Below are 26498 nucleotides of genomic sequence, written 5' to 3' on the forward strand. Positions count from 1 at the left end.
ACACAAAGGTCTTAGCAGAAAACATACCTGCGATTCCATCAGCAACGCGCCCTGCCAGAAAAAAAAAGAAAAAGGCATCATTAGACATACACAAAGGTCTTAACAGAAAACATACCTGCGATTCCATCAGCGACGCGCCCTGCCAGAAAAAAAGAAAACATGACATTAGACATACACAAAGGTCTTAACAGAAAACATACCTGCGATTCCATCAGCGACGCGCCCTGCCAGAAAAAAAAAGAAAAAGGCATCATTAGACATACACAAAGGTCTTAACAGAAAACATACCTGCGATTCCATCAGCGACGTGCCCTGCCAGAAAAAAAAAGAAAAAGGCATCATTAGACATACACAAAGGTCTTAACAGAAAACATACCTGCGATTCCATCAGCGACGCGCCCTGCCAGAAAAAAAAAGAAAAAGGCATCATTAGACATACACAAAGGTCTTAACAGAAAACATACCTGCGATTCCATCAGCGACGCGCCCTGCCAGAAAAAAAAAGAAAAAGGCATCATTAGACATACACAAAGGTCTTAACAGAAAACATACCTGCGATTCCATCAGCGACGCGCCCTGCCAGAAAAAAAGAAAACATGACATTAGACATACACAAAGGTCTTAACAGATAACATACCCTCAAATGTCCTGTAGGCCACACGACCTAAAGAAAAAAAAAGAAAAAGGCATCATTAGACATACACAAAGGTCTTAACAGAAAACATACCTGCGATTCCATCAGCGACGCGCCCTGCCAGAAAAAAAAAAAGAAAAAGGCATCATTAGACATACACAAAGGTCTTAACAGAAAACATACCTGCGATTCCATCAGCGACGCGCCCTGGCAGAAAAAAAAAGAAAAAGGCATCATTAGACATACACAAAGGTCTTAACAGAAAACATACCTGCTATTCCATCAGCGACGCGCCCTGCCAGAAAAAAAGAAAACATGACATTAGACATACACAAAGGTCTTAACAGAAAACATACCTGCGATTCCATCAGCGACGCGCCCTGCCAGAAAAAAAAAGAAAAAGGCATCATTAGACATACACAAAGGTCTTAACAGAAAACATACCTGCGATTCCATCAGCGACGCGCCCTGCCAGAAAAAAAAAGAAAAAGGCATCATTAGACATACACAAAGGTCTCAACAGAAAACATACCTGCGATTCCATCAGCGACGCGCCCTGCCAGAAAAAAAAAAGAAAAATGCATCATTAGACATACACAAAGGTTTTAACAGAAAACATACCTGCGATTCCATCAGCGACGCGCCCTGCCAGAAAAAAAAAGAAAAAGGCATCATTAGACATACACAAAGGTCTTAACAGAAAACATACCTGCGATTCCATCAGCGACGCGCCCTGCCAGAAAAAAAAAGAAAAAGGCATCATTAGACATACACAAAGTTCTTAACAGAAAACATACCTGCGATTCCATCAGCGACGCGCCCTGCCAGAAAAAAAAAGAAAAAGGCATCATTAGACATACACAAAGGTCTTAACAGAAAACATACCTGCGATTCCATCAGCGACGCGCCCTGCCAGAAAAAAAAAGAAAAAGGCATCATTAGACATACACAAAGGTCTTAACAGAAAACATACCTGCGTTTCCATCAGCGACGCGCCCTGCCAGAAAAAAAAAAGAAAAAGGCATCATTAGACATACACAAAGGTCTTAACAGAAAACATACCTGCGATTCCATCAGCGACGCGCCCTGCCAGAAAAAAAGAAAACATGACATTAGACAAACACAAAGGTCTTAACAGATAACATACCCTCAAATGTCCTGTAGGCCACACGACCTAAAGAAAAAAAAAGAAAAAGGCATCATTAGACATACACAAAGGTCTTAACAGAAAACATACCTTCAATTCCATCAGCGACGCGCCCTGCCAGAAAAAAAGAAAACATGACATTAGACATACACAAAGGTCTTAACAGAAAACTTACCTGCGATTCCATCAGCGACGCGCCCTGCCAGAAAAAAAAAGAAAAAGGCATCATTAGACATACACAAAGGTCTTAACAGAAAACATACCTGCGATTCCATCAGTGACGCGCCCTGCCAGAAAAAAAAAGAAAAAGGCATCATTAGACATACACAAAGGTCTTAACAGAAAACATACCTGCGATTCCATCAGCGACGCGCCCTGCCAGAAAAAAAAAGAAAAAGGCATCATTAGACATACACAAAGGTCTTAACAGAAAACATACCTGCGATTCCATCAGCAACGCGCCCTGCCAGAAAAAAAAAGAAAAAGGCATCATTAGACATACACAAAGGTCTTAACAGAAAACATACCTGCGATTCCATCAGCGACGCGCCCTGCCAGAAAAAAAGAAAACATGACATTAGACATACACAAAGGTCTTAACAGAAAACATACCTGCGATTCCATCAGCAACGCGCCCTGCCAGAAAAAAAAAGAAAAAGGCATCATTAGACATACACAAAGGTCTTAACAGAAAACATACCTGCGATTCCATCAGCGACGCGCCCTGCCAGAAAAAAAAAGAAAAAGGCATCATTAGACATACACAAAGGTCTTAACAGAAAACATACCTGCGATTCCATCAGCGACGCGCCCTGCCAGAAAAAAAAAGAAAAAGGCATCATTAGACATACACAAAGGTCTTAACAGAAAACATACCTGCGATTCCATCAGCGACGCGCCCTGCCAGAAAAAAAAAGCAAAAGGCATCATTAGACATACACAAAGGTCTTAACAGAAAACATACCTGCGATTCCATCAGCGACGCGCCCTGCCAGAAAAAAAAAGAAAAAGGCATCATTAGACATACACAAAGGTCTTAACAGAAAACATACCTGCGATTCCATCAGCGACGCGCCCTGCCAGAAAAAAAAAGAAAAAGGCATTATTAGACATACACAAAGGTCTTAACAGAAAACATACCTGCGATTCCATCAGCGACGCGCCCTGCCAGAAAAAAAAAGAAAAAGGCATCATTAGACATACACAAAGGTCTTAACAGAAAACATACCTGCGATTCCATCAGCGACGCGCCCTGCCAGAAAAAAAAAAGAAAAAGGCATCATTAGACATACACAAAGGTCTTAACAGAAAACATACCTGCGATTCCATCAGCGACGCGCCCTGCCAGAAAAAAAAAGAAAAAGGCATCATTAGACATACACAAAGGTCTTAACAGAAAACATACCTGCAATTCCATCAGCGACGCGCCCTGCCAGAAAAAAAGAAAACATGACATTAGACATACACAAAGGTCTTAACAGAAAACATACCTGCGATTCCATCAGCGACGCGCCCTGCCAGAAAAAAAAAGAAAAAGGCATCATTAGACATACACAAAGGTCTTAACAGAAAACATACCTGCAATTCCATCAGCGACGTGCCCTGCCAGAAAAAAAAAGAAAAAGGCATCATTAGACATACACAAAGGTCTTAACAGAAAACATACCTGCGATTCCATCAGCGACGCGCCCTGCCAGAAAAAAAAAGAAAAAGGCATCATTAGACATACACAAAGGTCTTAACAGAAAACATACCTGCGATTCCATCAGCGACGCGCCCTGCCAGAAAAAAAAAGAAAAAGGCATCATTAGACATACACAAAGGTCTTAACAGAAAACATACCTGCGATTCCATCAGCGACACGCCCTGCCAGAAAAAAAAAGAAAAAGGCATCATTAGACATACACAAAGGTCTTAACAGAAAATATACCTGCGATTCCATCAGCGACGCGCCCTGCCAGAAAAAAAGAAAACATGACATTAGACATACACAAAGGTCTTAACAGATAACATACCCTCAAATGTCCTGTAGGCCACACGACCTAAAGAAAAAAAAGAAAAAGGCATCATTAGACATACACAAAGGTCTTAACAGAAAACATACCTGCGATTCCATCAGCGACGCGCCCTGCCAGAAAAAAAAAGAAAAAGGCATCATTAGACATACACAAAGGTCTTAACAGAAAACATACCTACGATTCCATCAGCGACGCGCCCTGCCAGAAAAAAAGAAAACATGACATTAGACATACACAAAGGTCTTAACAGATAACATACCCTCAAATGTCCTGTAGGCCACACGACCTAAAGAAAAAAAAAGAAAAAGGCATCATTAGACATACACAAAGGTCTTAACAGAAAACATACCTGCGATTCCATCAGCGACGCGCCCTGCCAGAAAAAAAAAAGAAAAAGGCATCATTAGACATACACAAAGGTCTTAACAGAAAACATACCTGCGATTCCATCAGCGACGCGCCCTGGCAGAAAAAAAAAGAAAAAGGCATCATTAGACATACACAAAGGTCTTAACAGAAAACATACCTGCGATTCCATCAGCGACGCGCCCTGCCAGAAAAAAAGAAAACATGACATTAGACATACACAAAGGTCTTAACAGAAAACATACCTGCGATTCCATCAGCGACGCGCCCTGCCAGAAAAAAAAAGAAAAAGGCATCATTAGACATACACAAAGGTCTTAACAGAAAACATACCTGCGATTCCATCAGCGACGCGCCCTGCCAGAAAAAAAAAGAAAAAGGCATCATTAGACATACACAAAGGTCTCAACAGAAAACATACCTGCGATTCCATCAGCGACGCGCCCTGCCAGAAAAAAAAAGAAAAAGGCATCATTAGACATACACAAAGGTCTTAACAGAAAACATACCTGCGATTCCATCAGCGACGCGCCCTGCCAGAAAAAAAAAAGAAAAATGCATCATTAGACATACACAAAGGTCTTAACAGAAAACATACCTGCGATTCCATCAGCGACAAGCCCTGCCAGAAAAAAAAAGAAAAAGGCATCATTAGACATACACAAAGGTCTTAACAGAAAACATACCTGCGATTCCATCAGCGACGCGCCCTGCCAGAAAAAAAAAGAAAAAGGCATCATTAGACATACACAAAGTTCTTAACAGAAAACATACCTGCGATTCCATCAGCGACGCGCCCTGCCAGAAAAAAAAAGAAAAAGGCATCATTAGACATACACAAAGGTCTTAACAGAAAACATACCTGCGATTCCATCAGCAACGCGCCCTGCCAGAAAAAAAAAGAAAAAGACATCATTAGACATACACAAAGGTCTTAACAGAAAACATACCTGCGTTTCCATCAGCGACGCGCCCTGCCAGAAAAAAAAAAGAAAAAGGCATCATTAGACATACACAAAGGTCTTAACAGAAAACATACCTGCGATTCCATCAGCGACGCGCCCTGCCAGAAAAAAAGAAAACATGACATTAGACATACACAAAGGTCTTAACAGATAACATACCCTCAAATGTCCTGTAGGCCACACGACCTAAAGAAAAAAAAAGAAAAAGGCATCATTAGACATACACAAAGGTCTTAACAGAAAACATACCCTCAATTCCATCAGCGACGCGCCCTGCCAGAAAAAAAGAAAACATGACATTAGACATACACAAAGGTCTTAACAGAAAACATACCTGCGATTCCATCAGCGACGCGCCCTGCCAGAAAAAAAAAGAAAAAGGCATCATTAGACATACACAAAGGTCTTAACAGAAAACATACCTGCGATTCCATCAGTGACGCGCCCTGCCAGAAAAAAAAAGAAAAAGGCATCATTAGACATACACAAAGGTCTCAACAGAAAACATACCTGCGATTCCATCAGCGACGCGCCCTGCCAGAAAAAAAAAGAAAAAGGCATCATTAGACATACACAAAGGTCTTAACAGAAAACATACCTGCGATTCCATCAGCGACGCGCCCTGCCAGAAAAAAAAAGAAAAAGGCATCATTAGACATACACAAAGGTCTTAACAGAAAACATACCTGCGATTCCATCAGCGACGCGCCCTGCCAGAAAAAAAAAGAAAAAGGCATTATTAGACATACACAAAGGTCTTAACAGAAAACATACCTGCGATTCCATCAGCGACGCGCCCTGCCAGAAAAAAAAAGAAAAAGGCATCATTAGACATACACAAAGGTCTTAACAGAAAACATACCTGCGATTCCATCAGCGACGCGCCCTGCCAGAAAAAAAAAAGAAAAAGGCATCATTAGACATACACAAAGGTCTTAGCAGAAAACATACCTGCGATTCCATCAGCGACGCGCCCTGCCAGAAAAAAAAAGAAAAAGGCATCATTAGACATACACAAAGGTCTTAACAGAAAACATACCTGCGATTCCATCAGCGACGCGCCCTGCCAGAAAAAAAGAAAACATGACATTAGACATACACAAAGGTCTTAACAGAAAACATACCTGCGATTCCATCAGCGACGCGCCCTGCCAGAAAAAAAAAGAAAAAGGCATCATTAGACATACACAAAGGTCTTAACAGAAAACATACCTGCGATTCCATCAGCGACGTGCCCTGCCAGAAAAAAAAAGAAAAAGGCATCATTAGACATACACAAAGGTCTTAACAGAAAACATACCTGCGATTCCATCAGCGACGCGCCCTGCCAGAAAAAAAAAGAAAAAGGCATCATTAGACATACACAAAGGTCTTAACAGAAAACATACCTGCGATTCCATCAGCGACGCGCCCTGCCAGAAAAAAAAAGAAAAAGGCATCATTAGACATACACAAAGGTCTTAACAGAAAACATACCTGCGATTCCATCAGCGACGCGCCCTGCCAGAAAAAAAGAAAACATGACATTAGACATACACAAAGGTCTTAACAGATAACATACCCTCAAATGTCCTGTAGGCCACACGACCTAAAGAAAAAAAAAGAAAAAGGCATCATTAGACATACACAAAGGTCTTAACAGAAAACATACCTGCGATTCCATCAGCGACGCGCCCTGCCAGAAAAAAAAAAAGAAAAAGGCATCATTAGACATACACAAAGGTCTTAACAGAAAACATACCTGCGATTCCATCAGCGACGCGCCCTGGCAGAAAAAAAAAGAAAAAGGCATCATTAGACATACACAAAGGTCTTAACAGAAAACATACCTGCTATTCCATCAGCGACGCGCCCTGCCAGAAAAAAAGAAAACATGACATTAGACATACACAAAGGTCTTAACAGAAAACATACCTGCGATTCCATCAGCGACGCGCCCTGCCAGAAAAAAAAAGAAAAAGGCATCATTAGACATACACAAAGGTCTTAACAGAAAACATACCTGCGATTCCATCAGCGACGCGCCCTGCCAGAAAAAAAAAGAAAAAGGCATCATTAGACATACACAAAGGTCTCAACAGAAAACATACCTGCGATTCCATCAGCGACGCGCCCTGCCAGAAAAAAAAAAGAAAAATGCATCATTAGACATACACAAAGGTTTTAACAGAAAACATACCTGCGATTCCATCAGCGACGCGCCCTGCCAGAAAAAAAAAGAAAAAGGCATCATTAGACATACACAAAGGTCTTAACAGAAAACATACCTGCGATTCCATCAGCGACGCGCCCTGCCAGAAAAAAAAAGAAAAAGGCATCATTAGACATACACAAAGTTCTTAACAGAAAACATACCTGCGATTCCATCAGCGACGCGCCCTGCCAGAAAAAAAAAGAAAAAGGCATCATTAGACATACACAAAGGTCTTAACAGAAAACATACCTGCGATTCCATCAGCGACGCGCCCTGCCAGAAAAAAAAAGAAAAAGGCATCATTAGACATACACAAAGGTCTTAACAGAAAACATACCTGCGTTTCCATCAGCGACGCGCCCTGCCAGAAAAAAAAAAGAAAAAGGCATCATTAGACATACACAAAGGTCTTAACAGAAAACATACCTGCGATTCCATCAGCGACGCGCCCTGCCAGAAAAAAAGAAAACATGACATTAGACAAACACAAAGGTCTTAACAGATAACATACCCTCAAATGTCCTGTAGGCCACACGACCTAAAGAAAAAAAAAGAAAAAGGCATCATTAGACATACACAAAGGTCTTAACAGAAAACATACCTTCAATTCCATCAGCGACGCGCCCTGCCAGAAAAAAAGAAAACATGACATTAGACATACACAAAGGTCTTAACAGAAAACTTACCTGCGATTCCATCAGCGACGCGCCCTGCCAGAAAAAAAAAGAAAAAGGCATCATTAGACATACACAAAGGTCTTAACAGAAAACATACCTGCGATTCCATCAGTGACGCGCCCTGCCAGAAAAAAAAAGAAAAAGGCATCATTAGACATACACAAAGGTCTTAACAGAAAACATACCTGCGATTCCATCAGCGACGCGCCCTGCCAGAAAAAAAAAGAAAAAGGCATCATTAGACATACACAAAGGTCTTAACAGAAAACATACCTGCGATTCCATCAGCAACGCGCCCTGCCAGAAAAAAAAAGAAAAAGGCATCATTAGACATACACAAAGGTCTTAACAGAAAACATACCTGCGATTCCATCAGCGACGCGCCCTGCCAGAAAAAAAGAAAACATGACATTAGACATACACAAAGGTCTTAACAGAAAACATACCTGCGATTCCATCAGCAACGCGCCCTGCCAGAAAAAAAAAGAAAAAGGCATCATTAGACATACACAAAGGTCTTAACAGAAAACATACCTGCGATTCCATCAGCGACGCGCCCTGCCAGAAAAAAAAAGAAAAAGGCATCATTAGACATACACAAAGGTCTTAACAGAAAACATACCTGCGATTCCATCAGCGACGCGCCCTGCCAGAAAAAAAAAGAAAAAGGCATCATTAGACATACACAAAGGTCTTAACAGAAAACATACCTGCGATTCCATCAGCGACGCGCCCTGCCAGAAAAAAAAAGCAAAAGGCATCATTAGACATACACAAAGGTCTTAACAGAAAACATACCTGCGATTCCATCAGCGACGCGCCCTGCCAGAAAAAAAAAGAAAAAGGCATCATTAGACATACACAAAGGTCTTAACAGAAAACATACCTGCGATTCCATCAGCGACGCGCCCTGCCAGAAAAAAAAAGAAAAAGGCATTATTAGACATACACAAAGGTCTTAACAGAAAACATACCTGCGATTCCATCAGCGACGCGCCCTGCCAGAAAAAAAAAGAAAAAGGCATCATTAGACATACACAAAGGTCTTAACAGAAAACATACCTGCGATTCCATCAGCGACGCGCCCTGCCAGAAAAAAAAAAGAAAAAGGCATCATTAGACATACACAAAGGTCTTAACAGAAAACATACCTGCGATTCCATCAGCGACGCGCCCTGCCAGAAAAAAAAAGAAAAAGGCATCATTAGACATACACAAAGGTCTTAACAGAAAACATACCTGCAATTCCATCAGCGACGCGCCCTGCCAGAAAAAAAGAAAACATGACATTAGACATACACAAAGGTCTTAACAGAAAACATACCTGCGATTCCATCAGCGACGCGCCCTGCCAGAAAAAAAAAGAAAAAGGCATCATTAGACATACACAAAGGTCTTAACAGAAAACATACCTGCAATTCCATCAGCGACGTGCCCTGCCAGAAAAAAAAAGAAAAAGGCATCATTAGACATACACAAAGGTCTTAACAGAAAACATACCTGCGATTCCATCAGCGACGCGCCCTGCCAGAAAAAAAAAGAAAAAGGCATCATTAGACATACACAAAGGTCTTAACAGAAAACATACCTGCGATTCCATCAGCGACGCGCCCTGCCAGAAAAAAAAAGAAAAAGGCATCATTAGACATACACAAAGGTCTTAACAGAAAACATACCTGCGATTCCATCAGCGACACGCCCTGCCAGAAAAAAAAAGAAAAAGGCATCATTAGACATACACAAAGGTCTTAACAGAAAATATACCTGCGATTCCATCAGCGACGCGCCCTGCCAGAAAAAAAGAAAACATGACATTAGACATACACAAAGGTCTTAACAGATAACATACCCTCAAATGTCCTGTAGGCCACACGACCTAAAGAAAAAAAAGAAAAAGGCATCATTAGACATACACAAAGGTCTTAACAGAAAACATACCTGCGATTCCATCAGCGACGCGCCCTGCCAGAAAAAAAAAGAAAAAGGCATCATTAGACATACACAAAGGTCTTAACAGAAAACATACCTACGATTCCATCAGCGACGCGCCCTGCCAGAAAAAAAGAAAACATGACATTAGACATACACAAAGGTCTTAACAGATAACATACCCTCAAATGTCCTGTAGGCCACACGACCTAAAGAAAAAAAAAGAAAAAGGCATCATTAGACATACACAAAGGTCTTAACAGAAAACATACCTGCGATTCCATCAGCGACGCGCCCTGCCAGAAAAAAAAAAGAAAAAGGCATCATTAGACATACACAAAGGTCTTAACAGAAAACATACCTGCGATTCCATCAGCGACGCGCCCTGGCAGAAAAAAAAAGAAAAAGGCATCATTAGACATACACAAAGGTCTTAACAGAAAACATACCTGCGATTCCATCAGCGACGCGCCCTGCCAGAAAAAAAGAAAACATGACATTAGACATACACAAAGGTCTTAACAGAAAACATACCTGCGATTCCATCAGCGACGCGCCCTGCCAGAAAAAAAAAGAAAAAGGCATCATTAGACATACACAAAGGTCTTAACAGAAAACATACCTGCGATTCCATCAGCGACGCGCCCTGCCAGAAAAAAAAAGAAAAAGGCATCATTAGACATACACAAAGGTCTCAACAGAAAACATACCTGCGATTCCATCAGCGACGCGCCCTGCCAGAAAAAAAAAGAAAAAGGCATCATTAGACATACACAAAGGTCTTAACAGAAAACATACCTGCGATTCCATCAGCGACGCGCCCTGCCAGAAAAAAAAAAGAAAAATGCATCATTAGACATACACAAAGGTCTTAACAGAAAACATACCTGCGATTCCATCAGCGACAAGCCCTGCCAGAAAAAAAAAGAAAAAGGCATCATTAGACATACACAAAGGTCTTAACAGAAAACATACCTGCGATTCCATCAGCGACGCGCCCTGCCAGAAAAAAAAAGAAAAAGGCATCATTAGACATACACAAAGTTCTTAACAGAAAACATACCTGCGATTCCATCAGCGACGCGCCCTGCCAGAAAAAAAAAGAAAAAGGCATCATTAGACATACACAAAGGTCTTAACAGAAAACATACCTGCGATTCCATCAGCAACGCGCCCTGCCAGAAAAAAAAAGAAAAAGACATCATTAGACATACACAAAGGTCTTAACAGAAAACATACCTGCGTTTCCATCAGCGACGCGCCCTGCCAGAAAAAAAAAAGAAAAAGGCATCATTAGACATACACAAAGGTCTTAACAGAAAACATACCTGCGATTCCATCAGCGACGCGCCCTGCCAGAAAAAAAGAAAACATGACATTAGACAAACACAAAGGTCTTAACAGATAACATACCCTCAAATGTCCTGTAGGCCACACGACCTAAAGAAAAAAAAAGAAAAAGGCATCATTAGACATACACAAAGGTCTTAACAGAAAACATACCTTCAATTCCATCAGCGACGCGCCCTGCCAGAAAAAAAGAAAACATGACATTAGACATACACAAAGGTCTTAACAGAAAACTTACCTGCGATTCCATCAGCGACGCGCCCTGCCAGAAAAAAAAAGAAAAAGGCATCATTAGACATACACAAAGGTCTTAACAGAAAACATACCTGCGATTCCATCAGCGACGCGCCCTGCCAGAAAAAAAAAAGAAAAATGCATCATTAGACATACACAAAGGTCTTAACAGAAAACATACCTGCGATTCCATCAGCGACAAGCCCTGCCAGAAAAAAAAAGAAAAAGGCATCATTAGACATACACAAAGGTCTTAACAGAAAACATACCTGCGATTCCATCAGCGACGCGCCCTGCCAGAAAAAAAAAGAAAAAGGCATCATTAGACATACACAAAGTTCTTAACAGAAAACATACCTGCGATTCCATCAGCGACGCGCCCTGCCAGAAAAAAAAAGAAAAAGGCATCATTAGACATACACAAAGGTCTTAACAGAAAACATACCTGCGATTCCATCAGCAACGCGCCCTGCCAGAAAAAAAAAGAAAAAGACATCATTAGACATACACAAAGGTCTTAACAGAAAACATACCTGCGTTTCCATCAGCGACGCGCCCTGCCAGAAAAAAAAAAGAAAAAGGCATCATTAGACATACACAAAGGTCTTAACAGAAAACATACCTGCGATTCCATCAGCGACGCGCCCTGCCAGAAAAAAAGAAAACATGACATTAGACAAACACAAAGGTCTTAACAGATAACATACCCTCAAATGTCCTGTAGGCCACACGACCTAAAGAAAAAAAAAGAAAAAGGCATCATTAGACATACACAAAGGTCTTAACAGAAAACATACCTTCAATTCCATCAGCGACGCGCCCTGCCAGAAAAAAAGAAAACATGACATTAGACATACACAAAGGTCTTAACAGAAAACTTACCTGCGATTCCATCAGCGACGCGCCCTGCCAGAAAAAAAAAGAAAAAGGCATCATTAGACATACACAAAGGTCTTAACAGAAAACATACCTGCGATTCCATCAGTGACGCGCCCTGCCAGAAAAAAAAAGAAAAAGGCATCATTAGACATACACAAAGGTCTTAACAGAAAACATACCTGCGATTCCATCAGCGACGCGCCCTGCCAGAAAAAAAAAGAAAAAGGCATCATTAGACATACACAAAGGTCTTAACAGAAAACATACCTGCGATTCCATCAGCAACGCGCCCTGCCAGAAAAAAAAAGAAAAAGGCATCATTAGACATACACAAAGGTCTTAACAGAAAACATACCTGCGATTCCATCAGCGACGCGCCCTGCCAGAAAAAAAGAAAACATGACATTAGACATACACAAAGGTCTTAACAGAAAACATACCTGCGATTCCATCAGCAACGCGCCCTGCCAGAAAAAAAAAGAAAAAGGCATCATTAGACATACACAAAGGTCTTAACAGAAAACATACCTGCGATTCCATCAGCGACGCGCCCTGCCAGAAAAAAAAAGAAAAAGGCATCATTAGACATACACAAAGGTCTTAACAGAAAACATACCTGCGATTCCATCAGCGACGCGCCCTGCCAGAAAAAAAAAGAAAAAGGCATCATTAGACATACACAAAGGTCTTAACAGAAAACATACCTGCGATTCCATCAGCGACGCGCCCTGCCAGAAAAAAAAAGCAAAAGGCATCATTAGACATACACAAAGGTCTTAACAGAAAACATACCTGCGATTCCATCAGCGACGCGCCCTGCCAGAAAAAAAAAGAAAAAGGCATCATTAGACATACACAAAGATCTTAACAGAAAACATACCTGCGATTCCATCAGCGACGCGCCCTGCCAGAAAAAAAAAGAAAAAGGCATTATTAGACATACACAAAGGTCTTAACAGAAAACATACCTGCGATTCCATCAGCGACGCGCCCTGCCAGAAAAAAAGAAAACATGACATTAGACATACACAAAGGTCTTAACAGATAACATACCCTCAAATGTCCTGTAGGCCACACGACCTAAAGAAAAAAAAAGAAAAAGGCATCATTAGACATACACAAAGGTCTTAACAGAAAACATACCTGCGATTCCATCAGCGACGCGCCCTGCCAGAAAAAAAAAGAAAAAGGCATCATTAGACATACACAAAGGTCTCAACAGAAAACATACCTGCGATTCCATCAGCGACGCGCCCTGCCAGAAAAAAAAAGAAAAAGGCATCATTAGACATACACAAAGGTCTTAACAGAAAACATACCTGCGATTCCATCAGCGACGCGCCCTGCCAGAAAAAAAAAAGAAAAATGCATCATTAGACATACACAAAGGTCTTAACAGAAAACATACCTGCGATTCCATCAGCGACGCGCCCTGCCAGAAAAAAAAAGAAAAAGGCATCATTAGACATACACAAAGGTCTTAACAGAAAACATACCTGCGATTCCATCAGCGACGCGCCCTGCCAGAAAAAAAAAGAAAAAGGCATCATTAGACATACACAAAGGTCTTAACAGAAAACATACCTGCGATTCCATCAGCGACGCGCCCTGCCAGAAAAAAAAAGAAAAAGGCATCATTAGACATACACAAAGGTCTTAACAGAAAACATACCTGCGATTCCATCAGCGACGCGCCCTGCCAGAAAAAAAAAGAAAAAGGCATCATTAGACATACACAAAGGTCTTAACAGAAAACATACCTGCGATTCCATCAGCGACGCGCCCTGCCAGAAAAAAAAAGAAAAAGGCATCATTAGACATACACAAAGGTCTTAACAGAAAACATACCTGCGATTCCATCAGCGACGCGCCCTGCCAGAAAAAAAAAAGAAAAAGGCATCATTAGACATACACAAAGGTCTTAACAGAAAACATACCTGCGATTCCATCAGCGACGCGCCCTGCCAGAAAAAAAGAAAACATGACATTAGACATACACAAAGGTCTTAACAGATAACATACCCTCAAATGTCCTGTAGGCCACACGACCTAAAGAAAAAAAAAGAAAAAGGCATCATTAGACATACACAAAGGTCTTAACAGAAAACATACCTTCAATTCCATCAGCGACGCGCCCTGCCAGAAAAAAAGAAAACATGACATTAGACATACACAAAGGTCTTAACAGAAAACATACCTGCGATTCCATCAGCGACGCGCCCTGCCAGAAAAAAAAAGAAAAAGGCATCATTAGACATACACAAAGGTCTTAACAGAAAACATACCTGCGATTCCATCAGTGACGCGCCCTGCCAGAAAAAAAAAGAAAAAGGCATCATTAGACATACACAAAGGTCTTAACAGAAAACATACCTGCGATTCCATCAGCGACGCGCCCTGCCAGAAAAAAAAAGAAAAAGGCATCATTAGACATACACAAAGGTCTTAACAGAAAACATACCTGCGATTCCATCAGCAACGCGCCCTGCCAGAAAAAAAAAGAAAAAGGCATCATTAGACATACACAAAGGTCTTAACAGAAAACATACCTGCGATTCCATCAGCGACGCGCCCTGCCAGAAAAAAAGAAAACATGACATTAGACATACACAAAGGTCTTAACAGAAAACATACCTGCGATTCCATCAGCAACGCGCCCTGCCAGAAAAAAAAAGAAAAAGGCATCATTAGACATACACAAAGGTCTTAACAGAAAACATACCTGCGATTCCATCAGCGACGCGCCCTGCCAGAAAAAAAAAGAAAAAGGCATCATTAGACATACACAAAGGTCTTAACAGAAAACATACCTGCAATTCCATCAGCGACGCGCCCTGCCAGAAAAAAAGAAAACATGACATTAGACATACACAAAGGTCTTAACAGAAAACATACCTGCGATTCCATCAGCGACGCGCCCTGCCAGAAAAAAAAAAGAAAAAGGCATCATTAGACATACACAAAGGTCTTAACAGAAAACATACCTGCGATTCCATCAGCGACGCGCCCTGCCAGAAAAAAAAAGAAAAAGGCATCATTAGACATACACAAAGGTCTCAACAGAAAACATACCTGCGATTCCATCAGCGACGCGCCCTGCCAGAAAAAAAAAGAAAAAGGCATCATTAGACATACACAAAGGTCTTAACAGAAAACATACCTGCGATTCCATCAGCGACGCGCCCTGCCAGAAAAAAAAAAGAAAAATGCATCATTAGACATACACAAAGGTCTTAACAGAAAACATACCTGCGATTCCATCAGCGACGCGCCCTGCCAGAAAAAAAAAGAAAAAGGCATCATTAGACATACACAAAGGTCTTAACAGAAAACATACCTGCAATTCCATCAGCGACGCGCCCTGCCAGAAAAAAAGAAAACATGACATTAGACATACACAAAGGTCTTAACAGAAAACATACCTGCGATTCCATCCGCGACGCGCCCTGCCAGAAAAAAAAAGAAAAAGGCATCATTAGACATACACAAAGGTCTTAACAGAAAACATACCTGCGATTCCATCAGCGACGCGCCCTGCCAGAAAAAAAAAGAAAAAGGCATCATTAGACATACACAAAGGTCTTAACAGAAAACATACCTGCGATTCCATCAGCGACGCGCCCTGCCAGAAAAAAAGAAAACATGACATTAGACATACACAAAGGTCTTAACAGAAAACATACCTGCGATTCCATCAGCGACGCGCCCTGCCAGAAAAAAAAAGAAAAAGGCATCATTAGACATACACAAAGGTCTTAACAGAAAACATACCTGCAATTCCATCAGCGACGCGCCCTGCCAGAAAAAAAGAAAACATGACATTAGACATACACAAAGGTCTTAACAGATAACATACCCTCAAATGTCCTGTAGGCCACACGACCTAAAGAAAAAAAAAGAAAAAGGCATCATTAGACATACACAAAGGTCTTAACAGAAAACATACCTTCAATTCCATCAGCGACGCGCCCTGCCAGAAAAAAAGAAAACATGACATTAGACATACACAAAGGTCTTAACAGAAAACATACCTGCGATTCCATCAGCGACGCGCCCTGCCAGAAAAAAAAAGAAAAAGGCATCATTAGACATACACAAAGGTCTTAACAGAAAACATACCTGCAATTCCATCAGCGACGCGCCCTGCCAGAAAAAAAGAAAACATGACATTAGACATACACAAAGGTCTTAACAGAAAACATACCTGCGATTCCATCAGCGACGCGCCCTGCCAGAAAAAAAAAGAAAAAGGCATCATTAGACATACACAAAGGTCTCAACAGAAAACATACCTGCGATTCCATCAGCGACGCGCCCTGCCAGAAAAAAAAAGAAAAAGGCATCATTAGACATACACAAAGGTCTTAACAGAAAACATACCTGCGATTCCATCAGCGACGCGCCCTGCCAGAAAAAAAAAAAGAAAAATGCATCATTAGACATACACAAAGGTCTTAACAGAAAACATACCTGCGATTCCATCAGCGACGCGCCCTGCCAGAAAAAAAAAGAAAAAGGCATCATTAGACATACACAAAGGTCTTAACAGAAAACATACCTGCGATTCCATCAGCGACGCGCCCTGCCAGAAAAAAAAAGAAAAAGGCATCATTAGACATACACAAAGGTCTTAACAGAAAACATACCTGCGATTCCATCAGCGACGCGCCCTGCCAGAAAAAAAAAGAAAAAGGCATCATTAGACATACACAAAGGTCTTAACAGAAAACATACCTGCGATTCCATCAGCGACGCGCCCTGCCAGAAAAAAAAAAGAAAAAGGCATCATTAGACATACACAAAGGTCTTAACAGAAAACATACCTGCGATTCCATCAGCGACGCGCCCTGCCAGAAAAAAAGAAAACATGACATTAGACATACACAAAGGTCTTAACAGATAACATACCCTCAAATGTCCTGTAGGCCACACGACCTAAAGAAAAAAAAAGAAAAAGGCATCATTAGACATACACAAAGGTCTTAACAGAAAACATACCTTCAATTCCATCAGCGACGCGCCCTGCCAGAAAAAAAGAAAACATGACATTAGACATACACAAAGGTCTTAACAGAAAACATACCTGCGATTCCATCAGCGACGCGCCCTGCCAGAAAAAAAAAGAAAAAGGCATCATTAGACATACACAAAGGTCTTAACAGAAAACATACCTGCGATTCCATCAGTGACGCGCCCTGCCAGAAAAAAAAAGAAAAAGGCATCATTAGACATACACAAAGGTCTCAACAGAAAACATACCTGCGATTCCATCAGCGACGCGCCCTGCCAGAAAAAAAAAGAAAAAGGCATCATTAGACATACACAAAGGTCTTAACAGAAAACATACCTGCGATTCCATCAGCGACGCGCCCTGCCAGAAAAAAAAAAGAAAAATGCATCATTAGACATACACAAAGGTCTTAACAGAAAACATACCTGCGATTCCATCAGCGACGCGCCCTGCCAGAAAAAAAAAGAAAAAGGCATCATTAGACATACACAAAGGTCTTAACAGAAAACATACCTGCGATTCCATCAGCGACGCGCCCTGCCAGAAAAAAAAAGAAAAATTCATCATTAGACATACACAAAGGTCTTAACAGAAAACATACCTGCGATTCCATCAGTGATGCGCCCTGCCAGAAAAAAAAAGAAAAAGGCATCATTAGACATACACAAAGGTCTTAACAGAAAACATACCTGCGATTCCATCAGCGACGCGCCCTGCCAGAAAAAAAGAAAACATGACATTAGACATACACAAAGGTCTTAACAGATAACATACCCTCAAATGTCCTGTAGGCCACACGACCTAAAGAAAAAAAAAGAAAAAGGCATCATTAGACATACACAAAGGTCTTAACAGAAAACATACCTGCGATTCCATCAGCGACGCGCCCTGCCAGCAAAAAAAGAAAACATGACATTAGACATACACAAAGGTCTTAACAGAAAACATACCTGCGATTCCATCAGCGACGCGCCCTGCCAGAAAAAAAAAGAAAAAGGCATCATTAGACATACACAAAGGTCTTAACAGAAAACATACCTGCGAATCCATCAGCGACGCGCCCTGCCAGAAAAAAAAAGAAAAAGGCATTATTAGACATACACAAAGGTCTTAACAGAAAACATACCTGCGATTCCATCAGCGACGCGCCCTGCCAGAAAAAAAAAGAAAAAGGCATCATTAGACATACACAAAGGTCTTAACAGAAAACATACCTGCGATTCCATCAGCGACGCGCCCTGCCAGAAAAAAAAAAGAAAAAGGCATCATTAGACATACACAAAGGTCTTAACAGAAAACATACCTGCGATTCCATCAGCGACGCGCCCTGCCAGAAAAAAAGAAAACATGACATTAGACATACACAAAGGTCTTAACAGAAAACATACCTGCGATTCCATCAGCGACGCGCCCTGCCAGAAAAAAAAAGAAAAAGGCATCATTAGACATACACAAAGGTCTTAACAGAAAACATACCTGCGATTCCATCAGCGACGCGCCCTGCCAGAAAAAAAAAGAAAAAGGCATCATTAGACATACACAAAGGTCTTAACAGAAAACATACCTGCGTTTCCATCAGCGACGCGCCCTGCCAGAAAAAAAAAGAAAAAGGCATCATTAGACATACACAAAGGTCTCAACAGAAAACATACCTGCGATTCCATCAGCGATGCGCCCTGCCAGAAAAAAAAAGAAAAAGGCATCATTAGACATACACAAAGGTCTTAACAGAAAACATACCTGCGATTCCATCAGCGACGCGCCCTGCCAGAAAAAAAAAAGAAAAAGGCATCATTAGACATACACAAAGGTCTTAACAGAAAACATACCTGCGCTTCCATCAGCGACGCGCCCTGCCAGAAAAAAAAAGAAAAAGGCATCATTAGACATACACAAAGGTCTTAACAGAAAACATACCTGCGTTTCCATCAGCGACGCGCCCTGCCAGAAAAAAAAAGAAAAAGGCATCATTAGACATACACAAAGGTCTTAACAGAAAACATACCTGCGATTCCATCAGCGACGCGCCCTGCCAGAAAAAAAAAGAAAAAGGCATCATTAGACATACACAAAGGTCTTAACAGAAAACATACCTGCGATTCCATCAGCGACGCGCCCTGCCAGAAAAAAAGAAAACATGACATTAGACATACACAAAGGTCTTAACAGATAACATACCCTCAAATGTCCTGTAGGCCACACGACCTAAAGAAAAAAAAAGAAAAAGGCATCATTAGACATACACAAAGGTCTTAACAGAAAACATACCTGCGATTCCATCAGCGACGCGCCCTGCCAGAAAAAAAGAAAACATGACATTAGACATACACAAAGGTCTTAACAGAAAACATACCTGCGATTCCATCAGCGACGCGCCCTGCCAGAAAAAAAAAGAAAAAGGCATCATTAGACATACACAAAGGTCTTAACAGAAAACATACCTGCGATTCCATCAGCGACGCGCCCTGCCAGAAAAAAAAAGAAAAAGGCATCATTAGACATACACAAAGGTCTTAACAGAAAACATACCTGTGATTCCATCAGCGACGCGCCCTGCCAGAAAAAAAAAGAAAAAGGCATCATTAGACATACACAAAGGTCTTAACAGAAAACATACCTGCGATTCCATCAGCGACGCGCCCTGCCAGATAAAAAAAGAAAAAGGCATCATTAGACATACACAAAGGTCTTAACAGAAAACATACCTGCCATTCCATCAGCGACGTGCCCTGCCAGAAAAAAAAAGAAAAAGGCATCATTAGACATACACAAAGGTCTTAACAGAAAACATACCTGCGATTCCATCAGCGACGCGCCCTGCCAGAAAAAAAAAAGAAAAAGGCATCATTAGACATACACAAAGGTCTTAACAGAAAACATACCTGCGATTCCATCAGCGACACGCCCTGCCAGAAAAAAAGAAAACATGACATTAGACATACACAAAGGTCTTAACAGATAACATACCCTCAAATGTCCTGTAGGCCACACGACCTAAAGAAAAAAAAAGAAAAAGGCATCATTAGACATACACAAAGGTCTTAACAGAAAACATACCTGCGATTCCATCAGCGACGCGCCCTGCCAGAAAAAAAGAAAACATGACATTAGACATACACAAAGGTCTTAACAGAAAACATACCTGCGATTCCATCAGCGACGCGCCCTGCCAGAAAAAAAAAGAAAAAGGCATCATTAGACATACACAAAGGTCTTAACAGAAAACATACCTGCGATTCCATCAGCGACGCGCCCTGCCAGAAAAAAAGAAAACATGACATTAGACATACACAAAGGTCTTAACAGAAAACATACCTGCGATTCCATCAGCGACGCGCCCTGCCAGAAAAAAAAAGAAAAAGGCATCATTAGACATACACAAAGGTCTTAACAGAAAACATACCTGCGATTCCATCAGCGACGCGCCCTGCCAGAAAAAAAAAGAAAAAGGCATCATTAGACATACACAAAGGTCTTAACAGAAAACATACCTGCGATTCCATCAGCGACGCGCCCTGCCAGAAAAAAAAAGAAAAAGGCATCATTAGACATACACAAAGGTCTTAACAGAAAACATACCTGCGATTCCATCAGCGACGCGCCCTGCCAGAAAAAAAAAAGAAAAAGGCATCATTAGACATACACAAAGGTCTTAACAGAAAACATACCTGCGATTCCATCAGCGACGCGCCCTGCCAGAAAAAAAAAGAAAAAGGCATCATTAGACATACACAAAGGTCTTAACAGAAAACATACCTGCGATTCCATCAGCGACGCGCCCTGCCAGAAAAAAAAAGAAAAAGGCATCATTAGACATACACAAAGGTCTTAACAGAAAACATACCTGCGATTCCATCAGCGACGCGCCCTGCCAGAAAAAAAAAGAAAAAGGCATCATTAGACATACACAAAGGTCTTAACAGAAAACATACCTGCGATTCCATCAGCGACGCGCCCTGCCAGAAAAAAAAAGAAAAAGGCATCATTAGACATACACAAAGGTCTTAACAGAAAACATACCTGCGATTCCATCAGCGACGCGCCCTGCCAGAAAAAAAAAGAAAAAGGCATCATTAGACATACACAAAGGTCTTAACAGAAAACATACCTGCGATTCCATCAGCGACGCGCCCTGCCAGAAAAAAAAAGAAAAAGGCATCATTAGACATACACAAAGGTCTTAACAGAAAACATACCTGCGATTCCATCAGCGACGCGCCCTGCCAGAAAAAAAAAAGAAAAAGGCATCATTAGACATACACAAAGGTCTTAACAGAAAACATACCTGCGATTCCATCAGCGACGCGCCCTGCCAGAAAAAAAGAAAACATGACATTAGACATACACAAAGGTCTTAACAGATAACATACCCCCAAATGACCTGTAGGCCACACGACCTAAAGAAAAAAAAAGAAAAAGGCATCATTAGACATACACAAAGGTCTTAACAGAAAACATACCTTCGATTCCATCAGCGACGCGCCCTGCCAGAAAAAAAAAGAAAAAGGCATCATTAGACATACACAAAGGTCTTAACAGAAAACATACCTGCGATTCCATCAGCGACGCGCCCTGCCAGAAAAAAAGAAAACATGACATTAGACATACACAAAGGTCTTAACAGAAAACATACCTGCGATTCCATCAGCGACGCGCCCTGCCAGAAAAAAAAAGAAAAAGGCATCATTAGACATACACAAAGGTCTTAACAGAAAACATACCTGCGATTCCATCAGCGACGCGCCCTGCCAGAAAAAAAGAAAACATGACATTAGACATACACAAAGGTCTTAACAGAAAACATACCTGCGATTCCATCAGCGACGCGCCCTGCCAGAAAAAAAAAGAAAAAGGCATCATTAGACATACACAAAGGTCTTAACAGAAAACATACCTGCGATTCCATCAGCGACGCGCCCTGCCAGAAAAAAAAAGAAAAAGGCATCATTAGACATACACAAAGGTCTTAACAGAAAACATACCTGCGCTTCCATCAGCGACGCGCCCTGCCAGAAAAAAAAAGAAAAAGGCATCATTAGACATACACAAAGGTCTTAACAGAAAACATACCTGCGATTCCATCAGCGACGCGCCCTGCCAGAAAAAAAAAGAAAAAGGCATCATTAGACATACACAAAGGTCTTAACAGAAAACATACCTGCGATTCCATCAGCGACGCGCCCTGCCAGAAAAAAAAAGAAAAAGGCATCATTAGACATACACAAAGGTCTTAACAGAAAACATACCTGCGATTCCATCAGCGACGCGCCCTGCCAGAAAAAAAGAAAACATGACATTAGACATACACAAAGGTCTTAACAGATAACATACCCTCAAATGTCCTGTAGGCCACACGACCTAAAGAAAAAAAAAGAAAAAGGCATCATTAGACATACACAAAGGTCTTAACAGAAAACATACCTGCGATTCCATCAGCGACGCGCCCTGCCAGAAAAAAAAAGAAAAAGGCATCATTAGATATACACAAAGGTCTTAACAGAAAACATACCTGCGATTCCATCAGTGACGCGCCCTGCCAGAAAAAAAAAAGAAAAAGGCATCATTAGACATACACAAAGGTCTTAACAGAAAACATACCTGCGTTTCCATCAGCGACGCGCCCTGCCAGAAAAAAAAAGAAAAAGGCATCATTAGACATACACAAAGGTCTTAACAGAAAACATACCTGCGCTTCCATCAGCGACGCGCCCTGCCAGAAAAAAAAAGAAAAAGGCATCATTAGACATACACAAAGGTCTTAACAGAAAACATACCTGCGATTCCATCAGCGACGCGCCCTGCCAGAAAAAAAAAGAAAAAGGCATCATTAGACATACACAAAGGTCTTAACAGAAAACATACCTGCGCTTCCATCAGCGACGCGCCCTGCCAGAAAAAAAAAGAAAAAGGCATCATTAGACATACACAAAGGTCTTAACAGAAAACATACCTGCGATTCCATCAGCGACGCACCCTGCCAGAAAAAAAAAGAAAAAGGCATCATTAGACATACACAAAGGTCTTAACAGAAAACATACCTGCGATTCCATCAGCGACGCGCCCTGCCAGAAAAAAAAAGAAAAAGGCATCATTAGACATACACAAAGGTCTTAACAGAAAACATACCTGCGATTCCATCAGCGACGCGCCCTGCCAGAAAAAAAGAAAACATGACATTAGACATACACAAAGGTCTTAACAGATAACATACCCTCAAATGTCCTGTAGGCCACACGACCTAAAGAAAAAAAAAGAAAAAGGCATCATTAGACATACACAAAGGTCTTAACAGAAAACATACCTGCGATTCCATCAGCGACGCGCCCTGCCAGAAAAAAAAAAGAAAAAGGCATCATTAACATACACAAAGGTCTTAACAGAAAACATACCTGCGATTCCATCAGCGACGCGCCCTGCCAGAAAAAAAGAAAACATGACATTAGACATACACAAAGGTCTTAACAGATAACATACCCTCAAATGTCCTGTAGGCCACACAACCTAAAGAAAAAAAAAGAAAAAGGCATCATTAGACATACACAAAGGTCTTAACAGAAAACATACCTTCGATTCCATCAGCGACGCGCCCTGCCAGAAAAAAAGAAAACATGACATTAGACATACACAAAGGTCTTAACAGAAAACATACCTGCGATTCCATCAGCGACGCGCCCTGCCAGAAAAAAAAAAAGAAAAAGGCATCATTAGACATACACAAAGGTCTTAACAGAAAACATACCTGCGATTCCATCAGTGACGCGCCCTGCCAGAAAAAAAAAGAAAAAGGCATCATTAGACATACACAAAGGTCTTAACAGAAAACATACCTGCGATTCCATCAGCGACGCGCCCTGCCAGAAAAAAAAAGGAAAAGGCATCATTAGACATACACAAAATTCTTAACAGAAAACATACCTGCGATTCCATCAGCAACGCGCCCTGCCAGAAAAAAAGAAAACATGACTTTAGACATACACAAAGGTCTTAACAGAAAACATACCTGCGATTCCATCAGCGACGCGCCCTGCCAGAAAAAAAAAGAAAAAGGCATCATTAGACATACACAAAGGTCTTAACAGAAAACATACCTGCGATTCCATCAGCGACGCGCCCTGCCAGAAAAAAAAAGAAAAAGGCATCATTAGACATACACAAAGGTCTTAACAGAAAACATACCTGCGATTCCATCAGCGACGCGCCCTGCCAGAAAAAAAAAGAAAAAGGCATCATTAGACATACACAAAGGTCTTAACAGAAAACATACCTGCGATTCCATCAGCGACGCGCCCTGCCAGAAAAAAAAAGCAAAAGGCATCATTAGACATACACAAAGGTCTTAACAGAAAACATACCTGTGATTCCATCAGCGACGCGCCCTGCCAGAAAAAAAAAGAAAAAGGCATCATTAGACATACACAAAGGTCTTAACAGAAAACATACCTGTGATTCCATCAGCGACGCGCCCTGCCAGAAAAAAAAAAGAAAAAGGCATCATTAGACATACACAAAGGTCTTAACAGAAAACATACCTGCGATTCCATCAGCGACGCGCCCTGCCAGAAAAAAAAAAGAAAAAGGCATCATTAGACATACACAAAGGTCTTAACAGAAAACATACCTGCGATTCCATCAGCGACGCACCCTGCCAGAAAAAAAAAGAAAAAGGCATCATTAGACATACACAAAGGTCTTAACAGAAAACATACCTGCAATTCCATCAGCGACGCGCCCTGCCAGAAAAAAAGAAAACATGACATTAGACATACACAAAGGTCTTAACAGAAAACATACCTGCGATTCCATCAGCGACGCGCCCTGCCAGAAAAAAAAAGAAAAAGGCATCATTAGACATACACAAAGGTCTTAACAGAAAACATACCTGCGATTCCATCAGCGACGCGCCCTGCCAGAAAAAAAAAAGAAAAAGGCATCATTAGACATACACAAAGGTCTCAACAGAAAACATACCTGCGATTCCATCAGCGACGCGCCCTGCCAGAAAAAAAAAGAAAAAGGCATCATTAGACATACACAAAGGTCTTAACAGAAAACATACCTGCGATTCCATCAGCGACGCACCCTGCCAGAAAAAAAAAGAAAAAGGCATCATTAGACATACACAAAGGTCTTAACAGAAAACATACCTGCGATTCCATCAGCGACGCGCCCTGCCAGAAAAAAAAAAGAAAAAGGCATCATTAGACATACACAAAGGTCTTAACAGAAAACATACCTGCGATTCCATCAGCGACGCGCCCTGCCAGAAAAAAAAAGAAAAAGGCATCATTAGACATACACAAAGGTCTTAACAGAAAACATACCTGCGATTCCATCAGCGACGCGCCCTGCCAGAAAAAAAGAAAACATGACATTAGACATACACAAAGGTCTTAACAGAAAACATACCTGCAATTCCATCAGCGACGCGCCCTGCCAGAAAAAAAAAAAGAAAAAGGCATCATTAGACATACACAAAGGTCTTAACAGAAAACATACCTGCGATTCCATCAGCGACGCGCCCTGCCAGAAAAAAAGAAAACATGACATTAGACATACACAAAGGTCTTAACAGAAAACATACCTGCGATTCCATCAGCGAGGCGCCCTGCCAGAAAAAAAAAGAAAAAGGCATCATTAGACATACACAAAGGTCTTAACAGAAAACATACCTGCGATTCCATCAGCGACGCGCCCTGCCAGAAAAAAAAAGAAAAAGGCATCATTAGACATACACAAAGGTCTTAACAGAAAACATACCTGCGATTCCATCAGCGACGCGCCCTGCCAGAAAAAAAGAAAACATGACATTAGACATACACAAAGGTCTTAACAGAAAACATACCTGCAATTCCATCAGCGACGCGCCCTGCCAGAAAAAAAAAAAGAAAAAGGCATCATTAGACATACACAAAGGTCTTAACAGAAAACATACCTGCGATTCCATCAGCGACGCGCCCTGCCAGAAAAAAAGAAAACATGACATTAGACATACACAAAGGTCTTAACAGAAAACATACCTGCGATTCCATCAGCGAGGCGCCCTGCCAGAAAAAAAAAGAAAAAGGCATCATTAGACATACACAAAGGTCTTAAC

The sequence above is a fragment of the Mytilus trossulus genome, chromosome 4 (genome assembly GCF_036588685.1).
Source record: "Mytilus trossulus isolate FHL-02 chromosome 4, PNRI_Mtr1.1.1.hap1, whole genome shotgun sequence".
Taxonomy (NCBI): Eukaryota; Metazoa; Mollusca; class Bivalvia; order Mytilida; family Mytilidae; genus Mytilus; species Mytilus trossulus.